Genomic DNA, 26559 nt, shown 5'->3' with positions numbered 1-26559 from the left:
CGCGGTGTTCAATACAAGCTCTATTAACTAATGAAGTATAAATGTATAATAACTTATTATATTATTTCAGATGAAGGAAGCAATTAGGAGAAAAAGGAAGCAATTAGGGTGCTTGCCCAGGTCGAAGTACGACATTATTGTCAGATGTTTAAACGGATCGTTCGATGTCCCTGTGAAGAAACGGACACCTGAAGAGAATAATTGTTTGGCCATGATTAGAAAACGTAAGGACTTCGAGCTTGGTGACCGGGGTTCTTTATTGTGTGGCGGAAAGCAAGTCCTTGTGAAAGAAGATCTTCCTAGATTTGTTGAGAAGATGTTCATGGAAAACAAAGGATGTGGAGCAAGGGTTATTTACAACAAACTGAAAGTAAATTACACGGGGTTCTCGGAACAAGCTATCCTTGAAATACTGTACAATAGCAAGTATTACCATGAGAAGTATCCGAGATTTACAAACAAGCCAACGCCAAAGACAATTACAGAAGAGGAACCAGGCAAAAGATGGCAGATTGACTTAATTAACATGAAAAATCAAAGTGTTAGCTACAAGGGGTCCACATACAGTTATATTCTACAAGTCGTGGACGTTTATTCTAGGTACGTTATGCCAAAACCCCTGAAAACGAAGAGTTCGCGTGAAGTTGCAAAGGCATTAGAGGACGTGTTGATGGTTAACCTTGCCCCTGACATCATCCAATGTGACAACGGACTGGAATTTAAAGGCCCTAGTATGAAACTTTTGTTGAACAAGTACAACATCAAAATGATCAATAGTAGGCCGTATCATCCTCAATCACAGGGCAAGTGTGAAAGGTCAAACAGTGTTATAAAGGCCAAGATTCTATTTGCAACAAAAAGTAAACGTGGATTTAACTGGGTCGAAGGGCTTCAAGATTTAGCCTATGCCATAAACACAAGTTTCAAACGAGTTCTTGGGGGTCTCACGCCCTTTGAAGCCTACTACGGAAGAAGTCATGTTTTTACCAAAGAACGTCATAGTTCTCGTGAAATAAAGAAAACCATACGGCGAGCAAATAAAAAGGCTTACAGGTCGCTGTTGAAAAACGCAACTTCCCCAAGCAAGTACAAAGTAGGAGAGACAGTATTAATTCGCTATCCCTTTCGAAAATCCAGGGTGCCAACCAAAAGATATGTTATCGAAGGCAAGGTAGAAAAAGTAAAACGAAATGGTGTTTATATCGTGTCATTTCAAGTACCGAACAAACCCGAACTTGGATTCGTAAGCAAATCGGTTGGGGTCGAAAACATGACTAGCCTAACTGTTGCGTTAGAGAAACAACGAAAAATTAAAAAAACATTCATTAAAACAGAACCGCTCAGAGAAACAAAATCACAGAACTAAGTACTATCATGTTTCAACACACCATGAAAATCTGCAGTTGTTGGATGGGGTGAATATTGCCATGGACCCAAATCCGGATGGAAATTGTCAATTTGCTGCTATATCGCATCAACTTGGTAAAATTGGTATATACAAAGACGTAGATGCTTTACGTAAGGAAGCAGTCCATCACATTGTAGAAAACAGATATTTCTATGAAACTTTTGTCTATGATGAAACATTTGATGAATACGTTAAGAATATGTCTAAGAATGGGACATACGGCGACAACCTCACGCTCATTGCACTTATGAGAGAATATAATTTGCAGTGCCTGGTAGTTTGTACCCGAGGACTAGAACACTCATCAATTGTGTCAGCAGATGGAAAGTTCGATGGTGATGTTGGAACAATTGCATTGGGGTATTTCCCAGAAGGATTTGGCATGCATTACGTTAGTATCCGTATCAATCAACGCGTGTACAAGGACATAATATCACGCTTAGAACAGTCGTATGACAACGGTGACTCTGGCGACAGCGCTGCGTCTGGCGACAACGCTGCGTCTGGCGACAACGCTGCGTCTGGCGACAACGGTGACTCTGGCGACAACGGTGACTCCGGCGACACCGCTGCGTCTGGCGACAACACTGCATCTGGCGACAACGATGACTCTGGCGACAACGATGACTCTGGCGACAACGCTGCGTCTGGCGACAACGGTGACTCTTGCGACAACGGTGACTCCGGCGACAACGGTGACTCCGGCGACAACGGTGACTCCGGCGACAACGGTGACTCTGGCGACAACGGTGACTCCGGCGACAACGGTGACTCCGGCGACAACGGTGACTCCGGCGACAACGGTGACTCCGGCGACAACGGTGACTCTGGCGACAACGGTGACTCCGGCGACAACGGTGACTCCGGCGACAACGGTGACTCCGGCGACAACGGTGACTCTGGCGACAACGGTGACTCCGGCGACAACGGTGACTCTGGCGACAACGGTGACGTCTCTGTGTGTTCAGCCCTGAAAGAGCTTCAAGATATGATAAACAATAGGAGGGCACAGAGGCGAACGACTTTTCCATTTCTGATGTTACCACTTCACATTCAAGTTGAAATTTTTAAGTTCTGCATACAATCAAACCCGTCAATCCAGTTTGTGTTGGCGAAGGTCGGCAAACCCTTTAGAGATTTAATAAGGTCAATGAGTTTGCAAACACCTAGAATTTACATTCGGCCGGATATTGGACTAGATACTAGTAACAGAAATCCTGTTAGCGTTCGTTTCCTATTAACAAGAGCGGGCAGAAACAGCGGTCTTATTTCGGCAATAAAAGAAATCATCAAGGGGCCAAAATGGGCAAACGCATGGCTGCGTTTGCGTGTTAGTGGAATCGGTTGGTATGATATCATAGATGTCATGTACAGACATTACAGGTGAAATATACATGTATATCGGTGTTTGGAAACCTGTTATGTTATTTTTGTGATTGATGATTATGTTCTTCTACCGGAAATTTGTTGTCATTTGCTCATTTAATGGTAACTTTTTACGAAGCACATTTGGGATATTTTGGCTGCTACTAAAATGAATGTATATATGTATATTATGTCTGGTCAAAATGCTACAGTTGGATTAAAATTTAAATGCTGTTCTATGTTCTTCAATATTACTTTGAAAAATCCTGTCAGTATACCAATAAATGAAAAAAGTACAAGTTTGTTGAATCTCTTGAATGAAACAAATTATAAAATACAAAATGTAAAATGAATATGTGATGATGATGATGACAAAACATTTGTGATGATGATGATGGTAAAAAAATTGTGATGATGATGGTGGTGGTGATGATGATGACAGTGGTTATGATGATTGGGGTTTGATGATTGTGGTGATGATGATGATGATAATGATGATGATGATGATGATAACAAACGTTTTGGGATGATGATGACAGCGATGTTTATCGGACGATGATGATGGTTATAATGATGATGATAAGATTTTAGATGATGATGACGGCGATGTTTATCGGCCGACGATGATGATAATGATGATGATGATAACAAAATATTTGTGATGATGATGATGGCGATGTTTATTGGCCGATGATGATGATGATATTCTCATCGTCGTCATCATCATCACAACATCCTCATTATCGACCGAAAACATCGCTGTCATTATCATCACAAAAAAAACTTTTGTGATCACCATTACGATCATGATAATGGATATGATGATGTTGGTTTTGATGGTGATGATGATGGTGGTGTTGGTGAAGATAACAACGATGATGATCATTGGGGTGTTGATAATTGATGTGATGATGATGATGATGATGATGATGATGATAACAAACGTATTTTGATGATTATGACAGCGATGTTTATCGGTCGATGATGATTATTATAATGATGATGATTATGATGACAAATGTGTTTTGATGATGCTGACGGCGATTTTTATCGGTAGATTATGATGATGATGATGTGCTGACCGTCGTTATCATCATTACAAAACTTTTGTCATCATCATCACCATCGACCGAAAAACATCGCAGTTATCATCATCACATTTTTGTGATCTTCATTACGATGATGATAATGGTGATGATGATGATGGTGTTGATGATGATGATGATGACCTTGATGATTGTGGTGATAATGATGGTGATGATGATGACAATGATGATAAAAGTTTGTGATGATGATGATGACGGTAATTTTGATCGTCGTCATCATCATCAAAACTTTTGTCATCATCATGACGATGATGATGATAATGGCGTTAATGGTGACGATGATGATGTAATTGATGATGATGACAATGGTGATGATGATTGGGGTTTGATGATTGTGATGATGATAACTGCGATGTTTATCGGCCGATGATAATGATTATAATGATGATGATGAAAAAAGTTTTTTATTATGTTGACGCCAATGATTACCGGCCGCCGATGATGATGATTATGATGATGATGATGATGCTGATGATGATGATGATGATGATGATGATGATGATGACGATGATGATTATTTTCATGATGGTATTGATGACGTTGATGCAAATTGTAGTTATGATGATGATGATGATGATGATGATGACGATGATGATGATGACGATGACGATGATGAGTGTGTACCATATTCGGAACGAATGTGGTACATTTTTCATCCGAATATGGTACAAGTTTGTACCATATTTGGTCAGGCATTTTACCCCAAAACTGCAGATACGTATATGGTACAATTAGACAGTTGTACCATATTCGACCGAATATGGTACAAATTTGTACCATATTCGTTTTTGTACCAAATACGGTCCGACAAAGCATGAATAGGTTTTTCCGTTAGAGCAGTTGTTAGCGCCCTCGCTTTTTACCTATGCGACCCGTTTTCGATTCCAGGCCTTGGCGCAAGTGAGTTTGGTTTGTTGATTACGGTTTTCTCTCACAACACAAGACTACACTAAGGCTTAACATCGTGCCCACGAGAGTAATTAATATAACATTATAAAAGCTTGTTTCACAATCGTTGTGAAATAAATTAGTTCAAACTATATGCTGCACATAGGACATTTAAAGTAACTTAAATAAGCAATGACAAGTACTTATAAAACAGTTACTTAAAAAGGTATAACGTCCGTGCATGGTTCATTTGAATATGTTATCGCATTTTGTAACTTGTTTGGCAATCCTTGTTTGTAAGGAAAACGAATTGCACCGAAAAACAAGTTGTATTATTTGCGTTTATATCAACCATTTCACGAGAGCAATAGTCAACACTTCATATAACATAGGAAAATTGAAGCATTTCTTTGAAAGAATAATAAAGCCTTTTATTTCTGTTTAATTTCGATTTTGTGTAGCGGCCCTTGATCTCGTGTTTAAAAGAACGCTAACTAAAAAAACAGCAACACGAATATGTCCTAATAATGGTTGTTGTTCCGAGAGGTTTCTCCTGAAAGTGCCATTTGATTCGCATGTTGTTCATGACTTGACATCAAATGTCAAGGCTATTAGGCCTGTAGTTTCATTTCTTTTATTGTATTAAATTGATCTGCGTTGCAAACAAATTATGAAAGTTTGCTTTATCAATCTTTTGCAGTTCATTAATATTATTTACTCCCTAAGGTCTTGCAGTAATGACTTGGATGTGGTTTTATGATCCTACTTTGTTGAATGGTGACTTTTAGTGTTTTTCCGTAAATGTAAGTTCAACTTTGAACTTATACCTCTAAGTAATATTCAGATGACATGAAGTAGAATCTTAATGATTGAAAATAGGCAGGGTGAGGGTAGCGAACCATTGAAATTTATTTCAGGTCATCTTACTTAAAATACAGCCCCATTGGCTGGCGCATCGTCAACGCAAACGTTGATGCAGGGATTGTCTTTCGGATGAATGGACCTTTAATCACCTTCGAAAGTTGAGCCTTTTATTGATTGAACCTAATACTTGATGATTGCCTATCTGTAATTTCATTGACATAAAATGTAGGCTTTATCTAAACTAGCTAGATTGTCATTAGCGTGTTGGCTACAGTAAAGAAGATAACTTTTGATTTTAGGCCTCTATGTTTAGTTCTGTTATCTCAATTACATTCTTAATCAATCAAGCGCCATGTTTTATTAATGGCAAAAAAGGCTAAATAATACTATTTAATCTATTTTTATACTTTTTCTTAAAAACTAGTAATACAACGTCTTTGGAGCATTATGGTCATACATGTACCTTTTTACGTACTTATGTAAAGAACGTGCTTAAATTCGATCCAATTGTGGCCAAGACTGGCTTTCAAGTCACTGCTGGTTTGTTTAATTGTTTCACAGAAAGAGCATGCTATGTCATTTCTAAACACCTGATGCAATTATTTTAATCGCTGTTAATTTCCCTTAAATGTCAAAACATACTGTTTATGTTATAGTTACAAAGAGCATAATGCCCATAAATAGCGTTAAAGATTTGTGGTTGAGCTTTGTACTGTATAACTATAGAACCAATATTTTTCTCTCTCTCTAGATGTTCAAAACTTCTTATTGAATCTGTTTCATTGAAATTTGGAGTAAGTGTGCCGTGTAGTTGGTGTTTTGTTTCTTGCAAGTGACACAGTTCCATCTTTCTTAAAAGTTGAAAATTACACTTTCTTGTAATTAGTTGATGTGTGTACATTAAGCTCTCGATGTTTAGCCTGTACGGATATTTGAAATTGAAATTTATCAAAATACCATATGGGTCTGTTCGGAACTCATTGTAAAATGCGATACCAAAACTATCCTTTAAGACCCAAGACTTATGTGAAAAACTACAGAAACAAGCTCAGTAGCAACAAGTTTAAACATAAACCCGGTTTAATGGCACTGGGTAAACGCCAAAGACATAAAACACAACTTATCTACCCAATTTTAAATATTGTGACATTGTATTGGTGGTTTACTATGGAAGCGTCCAGGTGCCAAAGTGAAAAATATTTTCCAGTATACTATCTCCTAATTAGGAGATACTAACTCATAATTATGACTTACTAAGTCCTAATTATGAGATACTATCTCATATTTAGGAGATACTATCTCCTAATTACGACTGACTAAGTCATAATTAGGAGATACTAACTCATAATTATGACTTACGAAGTCCTAATTACGAGATACTTTCTCATAATTAGGAGATACTAACTCATAATTATGACTTACTAAGTCCTAATTACGAGATACTATGTCATATTTAGGCGATACTATCTCCTAATTTTCGACTTATTATCTCATAATTATGACTTACTAAGTCCTAATTACGAGATTCTATCTCATAATTAGGAGTTACTATCTCCTAATTACGACTTATTAAGTCCTAATTAGGAGATACTAACTCATAATTATGACTTACAAAGTCCTAATTACGAGATACCATCTCATAATTAGGAGATACTATCTCCTAATTACGACTTATTAAGTCCTAATTAGGAGATACTAACTCATAATTATGACTTACTAAGTCCTAATTATGAGATACTATCTCATAATTAGGAGATACTATCTCCTTATTACGAGATATTATCTCATAATTAGGAGATACTTTCTCCTAATTACGACTTATTATGTCCTTATTAGGAGATACTAATTCATAATTATGACTTACTAAGTCCTAATTACGAGATACTATCTCATAATTAGGAGATACTAACTCATAATTATGACTTACAAACTGCTAATTAGGAGATACTAACTCATAATTAGGACTTACTATCTCCTAATTAGGAGATACTAACTCATAATTAGGACTTACTAAGTGCTAATTACGAGATACTAACTCGCGATTATTACACTTTTGGAAGAAAACGCATGTATACATACTTTGAAATAGGAAACCATTTTAGGCTGCTAGGCCGCCAGGCCGCTAACTTCACGCCGCTAGGCCGCTTAAGTGCTCGATCGACTTATTAAAAAAAAAGTTTATAATTGCTTCAGAGTGATAATTTGGGCATAAAAACAGAATATACATATAAAAAAATAGAAGGAGAGGCATGTTCACATGCTTTGAAAAGCTGACTGCTTGTTTGATTTTTTTTTTAATGTTGATAATCGCCTCAGAGTGATAGTGTGTGCTTAAAACTCAGTTAATATTTCTTTGTTTTTTAAGAAAATCGGATAGCATTTTGGGCCGCCAGGCCGCTAACTTCACGCCGCTAGGCCGCTAGGACGCGAGGACGCTAACTTCACGCCGCTGAGCCGGTGGGCCGCTAGGCCGCTAACTTCACGTACATACTTTCAACGTCATTTCAAACTAATAATAGGGTCATCATGGACTTCTTTCTTTCATTGATTGTGTTTCTATGCACTAGTCATTTGAACACTCCAAGGTTTTTTTATTAACTGCCATTTTGGCTCAACTTGGCTGCCAACTTGTCCAATATTTTCTTAAAAATGACAGTAATATGCAAAGCCCTAATTTGAATCATCACCATTATCAACAACATCATCATCACCACAATCATAACCACTACCACCATTATGATCTCCACAATCATCCCCACAACCATCATCATCATTATCATCATCATCACCACCACCACCACCACCACCACCACCACCACCATCATCATCATCATCATCATCATCATCATCATCATCATCATCATCATCATCATCATCATCATCATCACCATCATCATCATTATCATCATCATCATCACCACCACCACCACCACCATCATCATCATAATCATCATCATCATCATCATCATCATCATCATCATCATCATCATCATCATCATCATCATTATCATCATCATCATCACCACCACCACCACCACCACCACCACAACCACCTCGACCACCACCACCACCACCACCATCATCATCATCATCATCATCAACAACAACGTCATCACCATCGTTTTTGTCATAGTTATGAGTTAGTATCTCCTAATTATGAGATAGTAAGTCATAATTATGAGATAGTATCTCCTAATTATGAGATAGTATCTCGTAATAAGGACTTAGTAAGTCATAATTATGAGTTAGTATCTCCTAATTATGACTTAGTTCTTAAGCCGGAACACAACAAAATTAATAAGCACTTCTTAAAAAGGAAATATGCACATAATACTAAAAGTCATAGTGCTGTTGCTCTAGAGCTGGCGCTGTCAATTAGCGGTGGCGCTGTCGAGTACATTTTGCATCCGGAGTTAATAAAGGCTTTGATTTCTAACACACATCTGCATTGTCTTATTAAAAACCATGCACCGATTTGTGCCCGTAGCATTTGTGACGTACCTTAATATTCATTAAATTATACTATGTTCCTTATATGGCTACCTATTCTATCATTAAAAAGCGTACACTCGTCTTTAAAGGTCTGGTGGGAAATTACTTTCACGTATAATAAAAAAATATATATTGGCATTGGTATTTACTGTAACAAATATATTATTCTAGAGGCGTATTTCTTTATTAGGCTACATATGTTACATTATTATTATAACTTTTAGCTTTATGCATGCATGAGTTATAGATTAATAAAAATAGACTTATATCAGATGACATTAATAGGCTAATGCATTTATCCCGTAAGATCAAAGGCACACTCCGATAAGCGATGAATCGTAGGGATTTATATGCGATGTATTTTTATATTGTTACCATGATGTGCTTTAACATAAGAACAAATATATCATCTTTGGCACTCCAACGTATCATAACGTATATGATATCCTGGGCAAATCAGCTGTATAAATCTCGTACTCATGATAAATTAATCAGGTGAAATCCAGCCGCTTGATTGGTCGCATGAGACACACCTCATGCGGTGCGGAAATGGCCAAGAAGTTACCAAAGTAATCTCGGTTTGAAATAATCCAATGAGATCACGGCTTATAAATCGTTTTAGTTAGGATATTGTTAAATATACCGGTGGCTCTTCACAAAGGAGATTCTTTCTATTTTGTTATCGGGCATTTCATTAGTCGGAAAAATGCTTTTGAATATTAAAGATTTACGAAGTTTCCCTAGCAAATTTGTCCAGGGTATCACATAGATTATGATACGCTGGGGTGCCGGGGATGAAATATATTAAATTTTCGATAATATAATAATCTTAATAAAACATAACTTTAAAACACCTACAAATCTAAACATTTCACAGTCATTCGCAAATGTTTATAAGATTAATGACCGACAATTGGATGTTAGAAAGTGCATCTGTAATACGAACTACCAACACTAACTAGGTCATTTGTCAATTCTACTACAGTGCAATGTTCAAAGAGAACAATACCAATATTGGTGGTTTAAACTTTTGAGCGCCTCTAGTGTTAAGTACAATTACGTTTGTGGGAAAATATCACTTTTAAATTGAAGTCAAGTTAAATGAGATTTAAATAGAGACATTTTTGTAAATATTGAACTAGCAAAACAGATGATATTAAAGTGCTCAAAAAAGTACACATAATTAATCTAAATAACAGTGAATAAAGATACATTACTATATTCTTTTAACCAATTAAACAAATATTAAGTGTATAGACTTATCCATTGAAATACGACAATAGTGCGAATAGTTGACGTGACGTATAGCGTTTTTCAATTTAAAAATGATTTCTCTTTTTGTAGCTTACTTTATAATCATATTTTGTAGGGAAAAACGATGTTACAAAGGCAGATCACCGAACGAACAATTGGAGTGCTTCTGCATATAGTATTCACTTCTCAAAAGCAATACGAAACTTGCCATTCAAAGATAAGGAAATAAAGTAGTTTCTTGAAAATACTAAACAGCCTTTTTTCCTATGGCATTTCATATCTACTTCACAATTATTTAAAATAGAATTTTACTGCAAGGCTCTGCATAATTATAGAAAACCATTTTTGTGCTATTTTGAACATATTTTTTTGATAAAGGTTCTATCCGACTATAGCTGAATATGCGAAATCCAATTCAGTCATCAAATATTTGGCTTATTATACATTTATTTTATTTTAACATATGTTATCCATTGATTGGATATTCTATTAAATGATAACCATTTTGCAAACCTCAAAAAATTCTAAATCATTTAACAAATTAATGGTAGCTTTCGTAAAAACTGAGCTAAAATAAATAAGTATAAAACTATTATAACTAACGAAATATGTTTGTAGTTAATATGCATAAGTGATCCACCTGAGTTGAACAATACATTTTTATAGATAATTTTACTCCACATCCCGATGGCTCTCCTTTAAACACAATATGCAGACGTAATTACTACGCTGTTTCCTTAACACAATGTCCAAACCTGCTTAATTGCATACACATTGTCTAATTTATGCCGAGATGTTTCAGCAGTTGCTGTATAAATGATAACTTCTCTTGTTTATGCCGAGATGTTTCAGCCATTGCTGTATAAATTATAACTTGTCTAGTTTATGCCGAGATGTTACAGCGGTTGCTGTATAAATAATAACTTTTGAAATGCACTTGGTAAAATGTATACGGCGATTTTGGATAAACAACATGTTTGAATTGTACAGCAGTAAGGCATCATCAAAACATATGGTCAAGACTTATCAATAGAAAGGTTATGACAAAACCCAACGGTATTGGCGGCAATTTTCAGGTGTGATCACTATTGCTCTATTGGCGGTAATGACACGGACAATTATCGTTTGACATTGTTCATTAACCTACAGACTAACCATGTTAGCCATGGTCGACCACAAACATTTGTGTTACGAGGCAATGTTTACACGAGAACAAAGGTTGTTTTAACCGTTGATTGCCTCTGGTCTGAAGTACGATTAATCCTTTGGGTAAATGTTTCTATTAACATTAGGTAAAGTTAAATGATATAGCTTCCGCTTCAATTTATGCCAAACCGACGACAATTAAGTGCACGGAATTAAAATCGAAAATACAATGCATTTAGATAAATAACTACATTCGTCAATCGACAAGATAATTAAAAGTATTCCCTATCCTCTAAAATTAATACTACGTGCCTATACGTGTCGAAGTGATCTTATAGTTATACGTTATTTCTAAAATGGGCCTGAAGTTTGGCAGGCACTAAGCCGATTTATCTAGCCTAGACTTTGCTTAACATTAAATCAGCTGACCGCAATGTAAGGCAGATTTGAAAACAAATGCCCTTCTATGGCACAAAATAATATTTCGAATACAAACATTCTTGAGGAAATGATAATAATTTGTCTTCTAAATTAAATAAATATCCGCTAACTGAATTCCAAAAAAATGTACGGCAGATGCGAAAAATTATTACTTGCATTACATTGGCCAAAATATAATTGCGCCCACTAAACACTTGTTTTTAAGAACATTGCAATAAAATGAAGATCAAGAAAGCAAGGTTTTGCATGATCCAGTTTAAGTTTGTTTTCCTGTGTTGAAAGTGTGTTCAAACTTTATGAGTCAAACAAAATATTACGAAAGCAGGTCACAAAATGAGCAAAAGAGCCAGCTGTCACAAAATACACTCTTCCTTATTAATACATCAAGTTTGGAGAAAAGAATTTGTACGCTAGACTTCATTCAGAGAGGGGACATTGTTCATACAACATGGCTGATTATCAAACCTGATCTAGATATTCTGCCAATACAAATTCATTCAAAATTTGATGATGATTGGACAAAGGTTTCTAAAGTTATTGATCGGACAAAAACGATTTAAGGTATTTTTTAAATTTATGGTCAATAACTCACGAGCGACTTAAGCAACATGGCTGGCTATCGGTCATGTTTAAGATATTTTGTCCATACACTGATCAAATTTGATGATGATTGGACTAATGTCACGAAACATATTGATCGGACAAGATCGATCTCAGGTTATTTCTATAAACAAAGGGCGATTACCCATGATTGATTCGAGCAGTATGGCAATATCGGTAAAATTATCTTGATGTGTGTCTGTTTATGGTGTTTGTATTTATGTTTTCGGTGTTTGGTGCCCCCAGTTCATTGTCGTTTAGGTCATTGCCCCGTGCGTCTAAGCATTGATTTCTTAAATTTCCGACTACTGGGCTGGTTTGGTGATGATTAGACAAATACTTTAAAAGTTATTGATCGTAGAACATTCTTAACGAAACCCGCCATCCTGCAATCCCTCCTGACCGTACGCCGCAGGTGAAACTATATTACTTCATGTTCTATGACCGGGCGTGTAAACAGTGGATTAGATGAGCGTATATAAACCAATTGGCAAGAGAAAATCGCCACATGAAATTCAACAATAGGAAAGTACAGTATCTGCTTGGAAAGTACAGTATATGTAGTTACACATTTGGTCTTGTTGACACCACGCGATCTTTTTATGGCAAATGGGACGTCTTTTGCTTGGGCTACCGGTCCTGTCCTTAAAGTGTCATATTAGATGTTTTGACATTGTGTAACTTCTGGGCTACTTTGCCTGTCCGCTACTTGGCTCACTAATGTAATTTTCTTTGTTTTATTAGAATCGTAATATATTTGGTTGAATATATCATGAATTAAACCTTTTCTTTATCCATGTTTTGCATTTTGTATTAGACTAATGTCCTTCCAATAACTTAGCCATATTAACAGACGAAAATGTTAAAACCCGCGATCCCTAAGGCTTTATAGTCAAGTACTGGAATTATGTTGAAAAATGAAATTGTGCAGCTGAATTAACATTGAACAATTCTGAAACCTGTTATGTTGAGTGAATACCTCTGGCTATCTTTATATGTGAGTTATTGACGATGCATTTGTACTATTTGCGAAGTGTGTGTTACCTTAGTCTCTTGTTCTCTGCTTTTGTGAAACTATTATCGTACATGGTTATTGCTCGTGACGATTCCGTTCGTGGTCACTTAGTCGTTTTTTATGTCAACACTTGTTGTGACAAGTTCGTGGTTGCGTAATGTAGGCATATTTTAAATGAATATTGACTATATTGCATAAGATCTTATTGCTAAACACAATTACAAAGTAACCTGTGATATTCAAGACAACTTATATACGCAATTTAAGAAAAAAAATGTTTTAGTAACTGTTATTTGATACAAAAGTTGCTTATCGAATTATGCTTTTACGTTTTTTTTTTATTAATACCTATACATGCGTTTATTTAAATGAACTGTTGCTTTAGAACGAAAATCCTAAAAAAAGACATAGGCAAATTCAGGAGACATTTTGGTGCAACCATATATTTATCAATCATCACTAAAGTTCGACAATCTGTGAAACACATAATCATTTATATTTACCCTGTTTTTATGACTCTAGACGTTCTGAGATATAATTTGCTTTCACGATTGGGACATCTATTATTGTGAAGTGTTTCAACAATTTGAGCAACATCTGGAAAAGTACATACTTTAAGTCTTAGATATATCTATATTAATATATATGTTTTTTTATATCGGTAAAATTACATCGAGATAGATTGCCCTTAATTGACTTGCTCGACTTTTTTTACTTTTGTACTTTTCCAGGGCTTTTGACAGGTACATAATTATATCATTTAAACAGATTTTCACAAAGAGAAAAAATGAAACCCAATGATAAGAATGACGTACGTCGTTGTACGGGTGGACTGCAAGCGGCGTTAAACTCACATATGGTATCGAATAATTTTAGTTAGGTTTGACATATTGTGACCAAACTTAGTGAAGAAAAGTATATAGAGACCTTTCGTGATTTTGCTTGGTACCCCGAGAGTCATGTCAATGTCAAGGTTACTATTACTAAAATAGAAAAATAGTGAGTATTGAATAACTTCAGTTAGAGTTGACAAATTGTGATTCTACTTGGTATATACGTAGATTTTATGGAGACATTTCGTAGATTGTGTTTGGAGCCACTAGGGTCAGAGTCAAGGTCACTGTTACTTAAATAGATAACTGTTTGGTACTGAATAACTTTAGTAAGGGTTGACATATTGCAGTGAAATTTACTATGTAGGAAGATCTAATGGAGAATTTATATGGGTCAAGGTAAAGGTTACTGTTACTAAAACTAAAAAAAAAACAGAGATTGAATCTTAAAACGAAGACTGAAGCTCTTCTGTCAATCATTGAAACCCGTTTCTTGTTAACTTTTTAATTTGACTTTTTATTGCTTTGGCAGGCACATTTTATATCATTATTGAATTGATATCTCGAATATAGTCGAGCATTCTTTCCTACGAAAGCTCTAATTTAAGACTAAGATTTCCAATGTTTTCCACAAATGAATATCTGCAAGTTGTTAGCTAGAGTTTGTTAAAAAAGTAAACGTCTCTTATTAAGTTTATCGCAACAATCAACGTTCCGAATTCTTTCATTCTATGTGACAAGTGACAATAACAGTACGTAAGCATCTCTTGTCAGTAAAGGTAATTAATTTATTTACAAAATAGGAAATGCTCTAGTTTCTTTCCAATAGTTGTTTGTTTTGTGGCTGATAAATCGAATATGAGCAAAACGTCTGAGAGTTAATCATATTAATTACATATAATTGACTGACCATGAGCATACTCAATGTATTTTCCACTAATAGGCGTCATCTAATAATAAAGATGATTTAAAAAGTAAGCAAAATGTTAACATCCCTTCATAATTAAAATCTAGATTAGCTTAAGTAATTAAGCATTTAGAAATTGTGTTAATAATAACCATTAATAGCAATTGGTAGTGCTAAAGGGACAAAACTCTGTATCAAATTTGTAATAAGTTGTGTCATTGTCGTATTATTTCAATAAGTAAGCAAACTGTATTTTAATGTAATTTGACCGATACATAAGTCTTCTTTTTGGTACTGAAACCAGTGATTGTTTTCCAAGCTAAAAACCAAATAAGGACCTTCGCGGAAGCGTATTTTCTGTCATGGAAACATTGCTGTAAAGTGAATGGCATGTAGCGAAATGCTCTCATAAATAGGTTTACATCCGCTCGAATAATCCAATTGTCTATTCTGAGACATGCCATTTGAATACGTGTTGGGAAAGAAAAAGGATAACTCAGTCCAACTGAAACATGCAGGCACTTTGCTATACTTTAGTATTGAAGGCTCCTGATCATTGAATTGCGTCTTTAAAATAATAAAAATGTACTTTATGATGCTAAAATGTCAATATGGCACAGTTATGTTTAATTCTCCTTTAATATAGATAATGAAAGGTATTTCTTTCGCTCTCGACGGTGCCATTGTCGGCGTAATTAAAACTTTATACAGACAATAATATATTCATTCATAATCAATTCGCTGTTCCACTTGTTGACCGGTGATTGTGGAATAAATGCATTGGTTAAGTTCATTTATGGGATGTTATTGGCTCAAAAACATCAGGCATCTTTTATATTAAGAAATAGCAGATTCAGATCCTTTGCAGATAAAACTAAGGCTTATCCAATCATGATGCAACTTGGCCATAGTGTTTTTTGGTGTATTGTAAATGTCAAACTCTATCAAGGAATATGTCGCACTCAATGTTCAAGAATTATGCCCTTGATATGCGAAATATTATGTTTATATATTATGCATACGATTTAACTTATCATGAGAGATCTCTTGGCATATTGTCTCGTTCAAGTTCGATCGAGAAATAAATCGATGTAGTAAGTTATGCTTCTTTTACATCGAACATATAGTAGCTACATATATCTTGAACATAAGCTAATGTTTAGTATCCAATCTATAATTAGACCTTTCTCATTTTATATTAAATTGAACAGATCAGAATATTTACCATTAAATTTTGCTCTTCTAACTAAACAGACAAATTCACTTATCCCATCCACTTTTTGTACCCTTTGGAACATACAATAATTTAGGAAAAGAACAGGGACAAAAATTAAACGAACCCACTTTTTAGAGGCACTAAGCAAAGAACAAATTACAATGAATTAGCGGCAAAAAAGTATAATACACCATGTACTCAAACAATTGCACAACAAACAGACCGCACACTCATTAAAATAGTTTTATACGTAAATGATTGTTTGAGTGAAATTACGATACAATAAAAACATTCACACTCATTACTCTTAATGCGGTTTTAAAGATGAAATTTCGTTAAGTCAATAACATTCCTTAAAGTCTCCATCGATTTTTCGAAGATAAATTTACCTTTGATCCATGTAAAATCAACATCATTGACTTGAAGTGTTAAAGTTCAAATGTCACTAAATTATTCCCTCAGCAGATAGTGTATTAGGTTTTAGTCACCAAACCGGAAAAGAAATTAATCTCCGGTTACTACAACTTCCTCAACAACATAAGACAGCACTCACACAAAATAATATCTTACCAACGAATGCGTTTATAAAGATTGTAATTACTTGTTTCAAAATCGTTATAAAATAAATAAGTTAAAGAAATGAAAACGATTGTAATACATATTTAACAGTTTAAACTTCAAGGTCGAGCACGCTTTACACCGCTTAAAAGTATAACAAACTATGCGTAACGTTACATCATCACTATTTAAGAAAGACAAACTGTCTGGATTATCTGCCTTTACGAGTACAAATGATACTCATACCGCCTTAATTCAACAAATGTAACACTAATTGTATCATATAGTAAAGCATTTATTATTAGCTGTGACATAACCTTTTAAATTGGACTGCAAAATCATTATTGATCCATAACACACCCATTATACCAACTATGTAAACAATATGTTAAAGTATTGCACTTTTGTTTGAGTTTCCGTACCAAATAATGCAATAATCCTTAAAACGCCGAAACATAACGCGTACAATTATACATGGTATTAACTACAGTGTATTATGTCAATTGGGCTTAAATGAATACTAAGTACACATATATAATATAGACATAAAACTACCTTGATCAAACTACTCGTAATAACACGACGCTACACTGACTTTGCCAAAGAGTTGCAGATATCTTGAACCTTTCTGATAACAGAAAAAAATCGTGTTGAACAACTGTAGACATCTCGCAGTTAAAATGCGTTTGACAAAGATTTTAAGTATTGTTTTGAGTGAGAAAGAACATTCAATGTGCAATTGAAAGGATGAATTAAGGCCTTCTTGCAGGAAAAACTGCGATTTGGCCGGGTGACACGAGACGAATGAGCTGCAAACAATTGCCGATATGAAAATACTATTTCATGGATTTCTTAAGTTATTTGCTAAGTTATATTTTGTGTCAATAATTTGTTCCACATGTATACTTTGTAACACTTCTGTAACTTGTTAGACTACATTGGGCTCGTCTAGAAAACACCACTTTATGTTTGATTTTCGGTCACAAAACCATTTTTCTTTCGTCACAAACACATACATAAATTGTATACTTTCTCCATCCCGTGATACCATCCCGTGAGGTACTGTTCAAAAACTTGTTTTCAAAAACTTGTTATCAATATGATGATCTAAACTTACTTCATAACCTTATATGAATGTTACATCCAGCAAAGCTTACCAATGCCTTCTAATTCGTCAATCATTGCTGGTTATATAAATATAACAAAGCCTATATGACACCTTAAATGGATTTTTTTCTAAAGTATAGGATTGAAAACTACGGTCATACGGGACTAGTAGTGTCATCCTCGGCACCCCAGCGTATCTATAACCTATATGATACCCTGGTCAAATCAGCTGTAAAAATCTCGTACTCATGAATAATTAATAAGGTGAAATCCAGCCGCTTGATTGGTCGCATGAGACACAACTCATGTGGCGCGGAAATGACCGAGAAGTTACGGATGTAATCTCGGTTCGAAATAATCCAATGAGATCACGGCTTACAAATCGTTTAAGGCAGGATATTGTTAAATATGCCGGTGGTTCTTCACTAAGGAGATTCTTTCCTTTTTTATCGGCTATTTCATTTGACGGAAAATGCTTATGAATATACAAGATTGCGATGTTTCCCTGGCCAATTTGTCCAGGGTATCATATAGGTTATGATACGCTGGGGTACCGAGGTTGAGTAATATCAAATAAGTTTAAAAGAATATCATGAGTGCTGAATTGTTAATCTATAACAATCGGGGAAACAATTATAGGAATAGATAGTAATGAACTGTCATATCGGTCTTATATTTTTCTGTTTCGATATATATTTTAAAGTAGTGACTAAGGGGAAAAATTGTATATATAATTTTACACAAAACGTTTTACCATGATGAATAGACATTGTATTTCAGAACCTGTTATCAAATTGTAAACAAGACGGGCTCGTATGTACAATTTGTTGTCTTTTTTTGTAGCCAACTAAACACTTTTTTGAATATTTGCTGAACGGCTAATGATCCTTAAATCCAATATGATTGTAGAGTTTAAAAATCATCTGCTCTATCCATATTTTGTCAGAATATTGGGTATATGTTACTGTCAGCTTTGGCACGTTGACGTATATCGTAGCCTTGATGTCGTTGACGTCGGCGTTGTGCAAACACCGTGACCTTGACAAACAATCGGATACGGTCCTGATATGAAACGGAAACTTTGTACAAATGTAGCCTGTGACAATACGCACATGTACAGCAAGACCCATAATTCTGGTGCGTATGATGCAAGTTATGCCTGAATTCGTCTTAAAAACAGACGATTTCAGCGTCCGCACCTTTTGCTGAAAGACTGTTTACTCCTGTTGAAATACAAGCTAGATCTTCGTCTCTGATCGGTGAGTTTTAAGTCTAGACTATGTAGATCTCCAACTGGATGTATATAGCGTTTTACCTTTTATAAAGGTCAAGCACATATTGACAATTTGAACGCGGGTGCTACTCGTTATCATTGCGATTCGTTGATAGTGAGGTAGCTGTTTAAACCATTTAAATCCTATACTGTTTATTTTGTTGATTTCATATATTAACCTCTTGAATGAATGGTAAATCACTAAAAAATGAGGATGTAGTATTGCTTGTTTACAGATAACTGTAATTCACAGATTACTGAAATGCAGTATGAAGAGTTAAATGCATGAACACTTACATGAAGTAGTTAACTGACTATCTGTTGTTAATAGAGAGAGATTATAGCTTGCGGAATATGACCTTCGTTACCTTAAACTTGTTGTTTGCTGAGAAATAGTGTTTGTGCGTGATTCCATACCATTAAAACAATGAAAAACACTAAAAAGGGACAATCCATGAAACAAACATTTAACGTTGATTTAATAAATCAAGCTTTTAAATAAGTATCTACATGGATGATGGTTATATGCAATGATATTAAAATATACGCATTGTTGTTCACCTTTATAAGGTAAAACATGTGTAATAGTCACTTACCTACTTTACTAAATTTGTTCACTTGGATATCTCTTATAGTTGTATATTTATATAGCATAAATGCTTTGACAAATTGCTATCTCTCTTTAAAGCTAGAAGAAGTGTTCTAAAACTGTATAATAATATCAAAAGTACATTAGACTTTAAACAATACTTGAACATTTTACCGCATGACTTACGATTTTATATTACTAGATTAAGAGTGTCTGCTCATTCATTAAGAATCCACACGGTAGATGTGTAAATAACAACATTCCTAAGAATGAACGTTATTGTACTTTTTGTAATTCAAATGATATAGCAGATGAATTTCATTTCATATTAATATGTCCTTGTTATAATGACATCAGAAGGATATACATTAAAATATTTTAATGTTAGACCAAACATGTATAAGTTTATAGAACTGCTTAAGTCCGACAACAAAAATACTGTATTTAAATTATCCAAATATATAAAAGAAGCTCTTAAACATAAAACTTTCATTACATATAGTGATTAGTTTATAACAACTTTTTCCCGTATGGACAATTATCCATATCAACGTATAGACATTGCCTGTATCGAATCTGTATTATGTGACATGTTGAATTCACGTTATATAGATGTATTTATATTTTATAATTATGTACCTTGTTGGTATAGGTCTAAAAAAATATGTTCTGTTCTGTTTAAATTGTGAGTAGCAATAATATGAACAAACTGTTTTGAACGTCCTAAACCTGGTTTAAACCTCCGTAGTAGAACGTCAAGTAACCCTAGCAGAGCAATATCACATCAAAATATACTAAAAATAGTGTTCATATATACCTTGATGAATGATGAATGTGCTGTCCAATTTTGTCTAAGCATTCCTTGCAGTCCGGGCTTAAGATTCAAAGTATGTACAAAAGTGAAATAAATGTACTCCTCGGAAGTAATTTGAGCAATTTTGTTCTCACAGATCCACTTTATCCACGAAATGATTGAATTTATCGCGACTTGATTTACACTACAATACTTGCTTCATTGTAATATTGAACTGTTGACAACTTTGCTTACACAGAAACACTAATATTTGTTTAATATAAAACAGTTGCTTCAATGTAGTATTTCGTTATTGAAAACTGTTTAAACTGAAAAACTTCACTAAATAATCTCTTGAAATACTTAACCTAGTTGAAAAACTTATTCAAGTATTGAGCTGTTGACAACTTTGTTATACATAAACACGTTACTTCAATTACCCTAAAACCACTCATTCATTTGTCCTGTTAATCATTTGAATATTCGTATCGTGTACCGATATCGTTTCATCCGTTTTTTTTGGCCGAAGTGGACTCAATTGATAGATAGCATTTAACGTAAACGCTATTAATAGTATTTTCTTTTTAATCTTGTTGTAAATTTGAGAACGAAATACGTCCGGAATTAAACTTATCCCATGCCTGCTTTTAACATCGTATACATATGATATTGGTGTATCATAATTAGACCAAAGTAAGATTTTGTTTGCTTCGGGGCTTGGCCTTTACCTTTTTGCTCATTCAGATTCGTATTGTGAGATATGGTTAGCTATCACCTGATTTTCAAGATATCAAGTGTAATTTCATAATGTCTGAAGAAATAAGATTGCACTACAAGATTGTATTGGTATATCTTCACATAACGTCACATAATGAATTTAACATAAACTACATAAAAAGCATATCGGGAATGTGACATATGTATTAATTTAGTAACTTTCAATAATTTATGTACTAAAATAAACTAATGTCGTTTGAACTTTATGCCTTTATAGTATTTACTTAATCATTTTGTTTTCAGTGATATCTTTAGTGTGTTAAATTTGCGTTGCATGGCCGTTGAGTGAATTTATTCCTAAATAAGTTTTGCTACTGTAAGAATAAAGTGTAGTTTTATTGGTAAGGAGGTTTTTTGTTAAATATCAATACATGTATATACTGAAATACAAACTGGCAAAACAAAAGTGAACGAAGGACCACTTCAGTCTCAAAAATAAATTCACGAGACAAAACAGAAATTGCAAATGAAGAAATTCTAAAAAAACATGTAAAATTGTAGCCATCTGACTTTTAGCTCGTCTTTTTTCGAATAACATAGGTGTTGCAAGAGACAAATCACACACTTTAGGTTTTACCAATGGTCGAGTTAGGACCCTTTTCTGAGAAAAACACATTAGAATTCGCTCTTCGTTGTTATCGGATTAAACTCTATTGTTTCTTACCCCTTGTAATATGAAAGCTCTAACATTCTTGGTCAACAACGTTGTTTACACTTTAATACGCTTTAATTTGTCATTGCTAAGCACATCATGTCTAATTATAGGCACTGATAGCGATATGAAACATCTATGATATTTGTTGGTTTGATGAGTGTCTTTGAACAACATTTTCAAGAGTGGCGAAGCTACCATTGAATTTTAAGTTTTTCAATTATTACTAGTACAATAAAATATTACCTGACACCGAAATCAACACATCTCCTGTTTTAATGCATATTTTCGGAGTTTTATAAGTATATTTTTTTGTGTTTGAATACCCCCTTTTATACCAAAAGATTGTTTGCTGCGCTGCTACACGTTTTCGTCTCTTAATGAAAGTTTCGATTGCTGATGGTGAAGCTGTCATTTATACACTGTTTTGTTTTTCAGTTCAAACATTTTATTCATCAGTGAATTTTTATTAATTGATTCATGTTCCACAAAATAACAGATAATGCTCGATTACATTCTTAAATTAAACAGGTCATGAATAAACTACCAAATTACACCGTTCGCTATTTACTGAATGAACATCTGAATGTGTAAGCAAACCAAATGTTGATTTACATTGGGCAAAAACATTTACCACCTTTCCTTGTTTTAGTGCCCGTTCCATGATACATTGTTATTTACTTTCATCTCACTATAAAAATCAAAATCATAAAAAGGCATGTTCCAATTTTTGAGGTATTTGCGTGAAACCATATGTTTAACAATCATCACTTTGTGTCGACTATTTGTGAAACACATAAATGTATATTTATACACTTTTATTATGACTTCAGACGTTCTGTGACATACTTTGCTATAATGATGTGGACACCTCTTATAAGATGTGTCTTACAAATAGGGCAACACCTAGAAAAGTACGTTCTTTTAAGTCGAAGATATATTTAGACTTTTATATGTGTTCTATTAAAAAGTAAAATTACATCGCGAAAAATGCGATACAAAAGGCGATTTAATAAACGTGTTTAATTTGATATAAAGAAGACCTTCTCAAATAAAGTTTAGACATACATGGTTTTACTACAAAGATATTTTGTAAGAATAATCAATTCAAAGTATATTTAACGAGAATTGAATGATAGAAGAAATTACGATTGATATTGGTATTTAGTTGCTATGGTTGTTAGTAAAAGAGACTTATTGACGTCTTACAGAGTCAGTCACCGAACAAATTTTTGATTACACGTGAACAAAATGCTTTTTCAAATTGCAAACTTTCTCTTGATTTGTTGATGTTATTTATAAAAGTGCCTAAGGCTGCTCTGTTTTTATAAGGAGTTAGTAACGCTATCAACTTCATTTGTGGGATGTTTGGCTCAAAAACATCATAAGACACCTCTTACATTAACAAATAGCAGATTGAGGTCCTTAAGAAATAAAAACTAAAGTATGATTTATCCAATCATGATGCAGTTTGGACATAGTGTTTATGGGTATATTGTCAATGACAAACTCTATCATGGAATATGTCGCTCTCAATGTTCAAGAATTATGCCCTTGATATGCAAAATATTATCTTTATATATTATGCGTATGTATTATCGAATCTTTGTGGATCTTTGGGCATACTGTCTCGGTCAAGTTCGATCGGGGGATAAATCGATTAAGGAACTCAGGAGTTATGCTTCTTTTACATCAAACATATAGTAGCTACATTTATCTTGTACATAAGCTTATGTTACATATCCAATCTTAAATTATACCCTTCTCATTTTATTTGGAATTGAACAGTTCAGAATATCTATCATTAAATCCTGTTACCCCATCCACTTTTTGTACCCTTTGAAACATACAATTGTTCAAGGTAAAGTACAGGGACAAAGCCAACAGTCAACAACTAAACATACTAAGTGTCTAGAGGCACTAAGCAAAGAACAAATTACAATAAACTGGAGACAAAAACGAGTAAACACCATATACTCAAACAATTCACCACAAACAGACCGCAAACTCATTAAAATAGTTTTATACGTAAATGATTGTTTTAGTGAAATAATGATACAATAAAGACATTCACACTCATTACTGTTAATGCGCTTTAAACAAGAAATTTCGTTAACTCAATGACATTCCTTAAAGTCTCCATCGATTTCTAAGGTAATTACCTTTGATCCATGTAAAATCAACATCATTGACTTGACTTGACTTGAAATTTTGACTTGACTTGACTTGATGTGTTAAAGTTCTTCAAATGTCACTAAATTATTCTGTTCAGAAAAATAGTGTTTTTGGTTTGTGGTCACCAAGCCGGGAAATAAATTAATCTCCGGGCACTAGAATTTCCCAAACAACATAAGACAATACTCTCGCGAAACAAGATCCTACCAACGAATGTGTTGATAAAGATTGTAACTTGTTTCAAAATCGTTATAAAATAAATAAGTTCAAGGAAACAAAACGATACATATTTAACAGTTTAAACTTCAAGGTCTAGCACGCTATACACCGCTTACAAGTACAAGCTAAACAGACTATGCGTAACGTTACATTATTATTATTATTGAAAAAAGACAAACTATCTAGATTACCTGCCTTTACGAGTACAAATGGTACTCATACCGTCTAAATTAAACAAATGCAACACTAATTGTATCATATAGTAAAAAAGTTACATATCCTTTTAAATTGGACCGTGTAATCATTTTTGATCCATAACACATCCTTTATCACAGCTATGAAAACAATATGTTTATAATATTAAACATTTGTTTGAGTTTGCCTACCAAACAATGCACTATTCCTTAAAACGCCAAGAACATAACGCGTACAATAATACATAACGGTTTACGAATAGTAACGGTTTAAGCCATAAAACATTCACTTTTACCTTCATGAATGATGAATGTACTTTCTTATTTTGTCTAAGCATTCCTTGCAATCCGAGCTTAAGATGTGAAGTATGTACCAAAGTGAAATAAATGTACTCCTAGCAAGTAAATTGAGCGATTTTGTTCTCATAGATCCACTTAATCCACGAAAGAATTGAGTTAATCGCAACTTTATTTACACTACAATACTTGCTTCATTGTAATATTGAACTGTTGACAACTTTGTTTACATAGAAACACCAATATCTGTTTAGTATTAAACACTTGCTTCAATGTAGTATTTCGTTATTGAAAACTGTTTAAACTGAAAACTTTACTTAATACACTTTACCTTGTTTACATTGAAGAATCTTACTTCTACTAAGTATTGGGCTGTCGATAAACTTTGTTTATACATCAACACTTAGATAACCCTAAAACACTAATTCATTTGCTATGTTAATAATCCAAGCATACGCATCCTGTATACCGATAACGTTTAATCCGTTTTATTTGGCCGAAGTAGACTCAATTGATTGACAGCCTTTAACGTAAAAGTTCTTCATAGTATTTTCTTTTGAATATTGTGGTAAATTTGAAAAATTAAATACGTCCGGAATTAAACTTATCCCATGTCTGCTTTTAATATCTTATGCATGTGATATTGGTGTATCTTAATTAGACCAAAGTAAGGTTTTGTTTGTTTCGGGGCTTGGCCTTTACCTTTTTGCTCATTCAGATTCGTATTGTGAGATATGGTTAGCTATCATCTGATTTTCAAGATATCAAGTGTACTCTCATTGTGCCTTAAGAAATAAGATTGCTTTACACTATAGTATTGGTATATCTTGATATAACGTCACATAATGAATTGATCATAAACAACAGAAATAGCATATTTAGAAAGTGAAATAACTTTCAAATTTGTAATTTCCAATAATTGATGTACTAAAATAAACTAATGTACTTTGAACTTAATGCTTTTATAGTATTTTCTTATTGATCTAAATTTCAATGATATCTTTAGTTTGTTAAAATGGCGTAGCATGGCTGTTGAGTGATGATATTCCTGTTTATGTTTTGCTACTGTTAGTAGAAAGTGTAGTTTTATGGGTAAGGAGGTTTATTGTTAAATATCAATACATGTGTATACAGAAATACAAACTGGAAAAAAACAAAATTGAAATAATGACAACTGAAGTCTCGTAACTTAATTCACGAGACAATTATACAGGAATTGCAAAAGAAAAAATCTGAAAAACATGTAAAATTGTAGCAGGCTGACTTTTAGGTCGTCTTTTTTCAAATATACAAATCACACACTTCAAGTTTTACCAATGGTCGAGTTAGGACCCTTTTAGTCTGATTAAAACATATTTTAATTCGCTCTTCGTTGCTATTGGATAAAAAT

The 26559-nt window shown here is 34.0% G+C and overlaps 1 protein-coding gene across 3 annotated transcripts in view; it reads right to left on the bottom strand.

The window, feature by feature from the left end:
- LOC128209257 (speract receptor-like) overlaps window positions 1–26559 on the bottom strand; it is a 210169-nt gene that overhangs the window by 106689 nt on the left and 76921 nt on the right. Inside the window, exon 1 of one of the 3 annotated variants that reach the window (XM_052913229.1) lies at window positions 20880–20927. The exons of the other annotated variants lie outside the window; for them this stretch is intronic. The gene's annotated coding sequence lies outside the window, so the exon portion shown is untranslated. Of the gene's footprint in view, window positions 1–20879; window positions 20928–26559 lie in introns of those variants that run through there. 3 annotated transcript variants of the gene reach the window in all.

The sequence above is a fragment of the Mya arenaria genome, chromosome 2 (genome assembly GCF_026914265.1).
Source record: "Mya arenaria isolate MELC-2E11 chromosome 2, ASM2691426v1".
Classification (NCBI taxonomy): domain Eukaryota; kingdom Metazoa; phylum Mollusca; class Bivalvia; order Myida; family Myidae; genus Mya; species Mya arenaria.
Note: the sequence above shows the minus strand (reverse complement) of the source record. Positions and strands in the feature narration are given on the sequence as shown.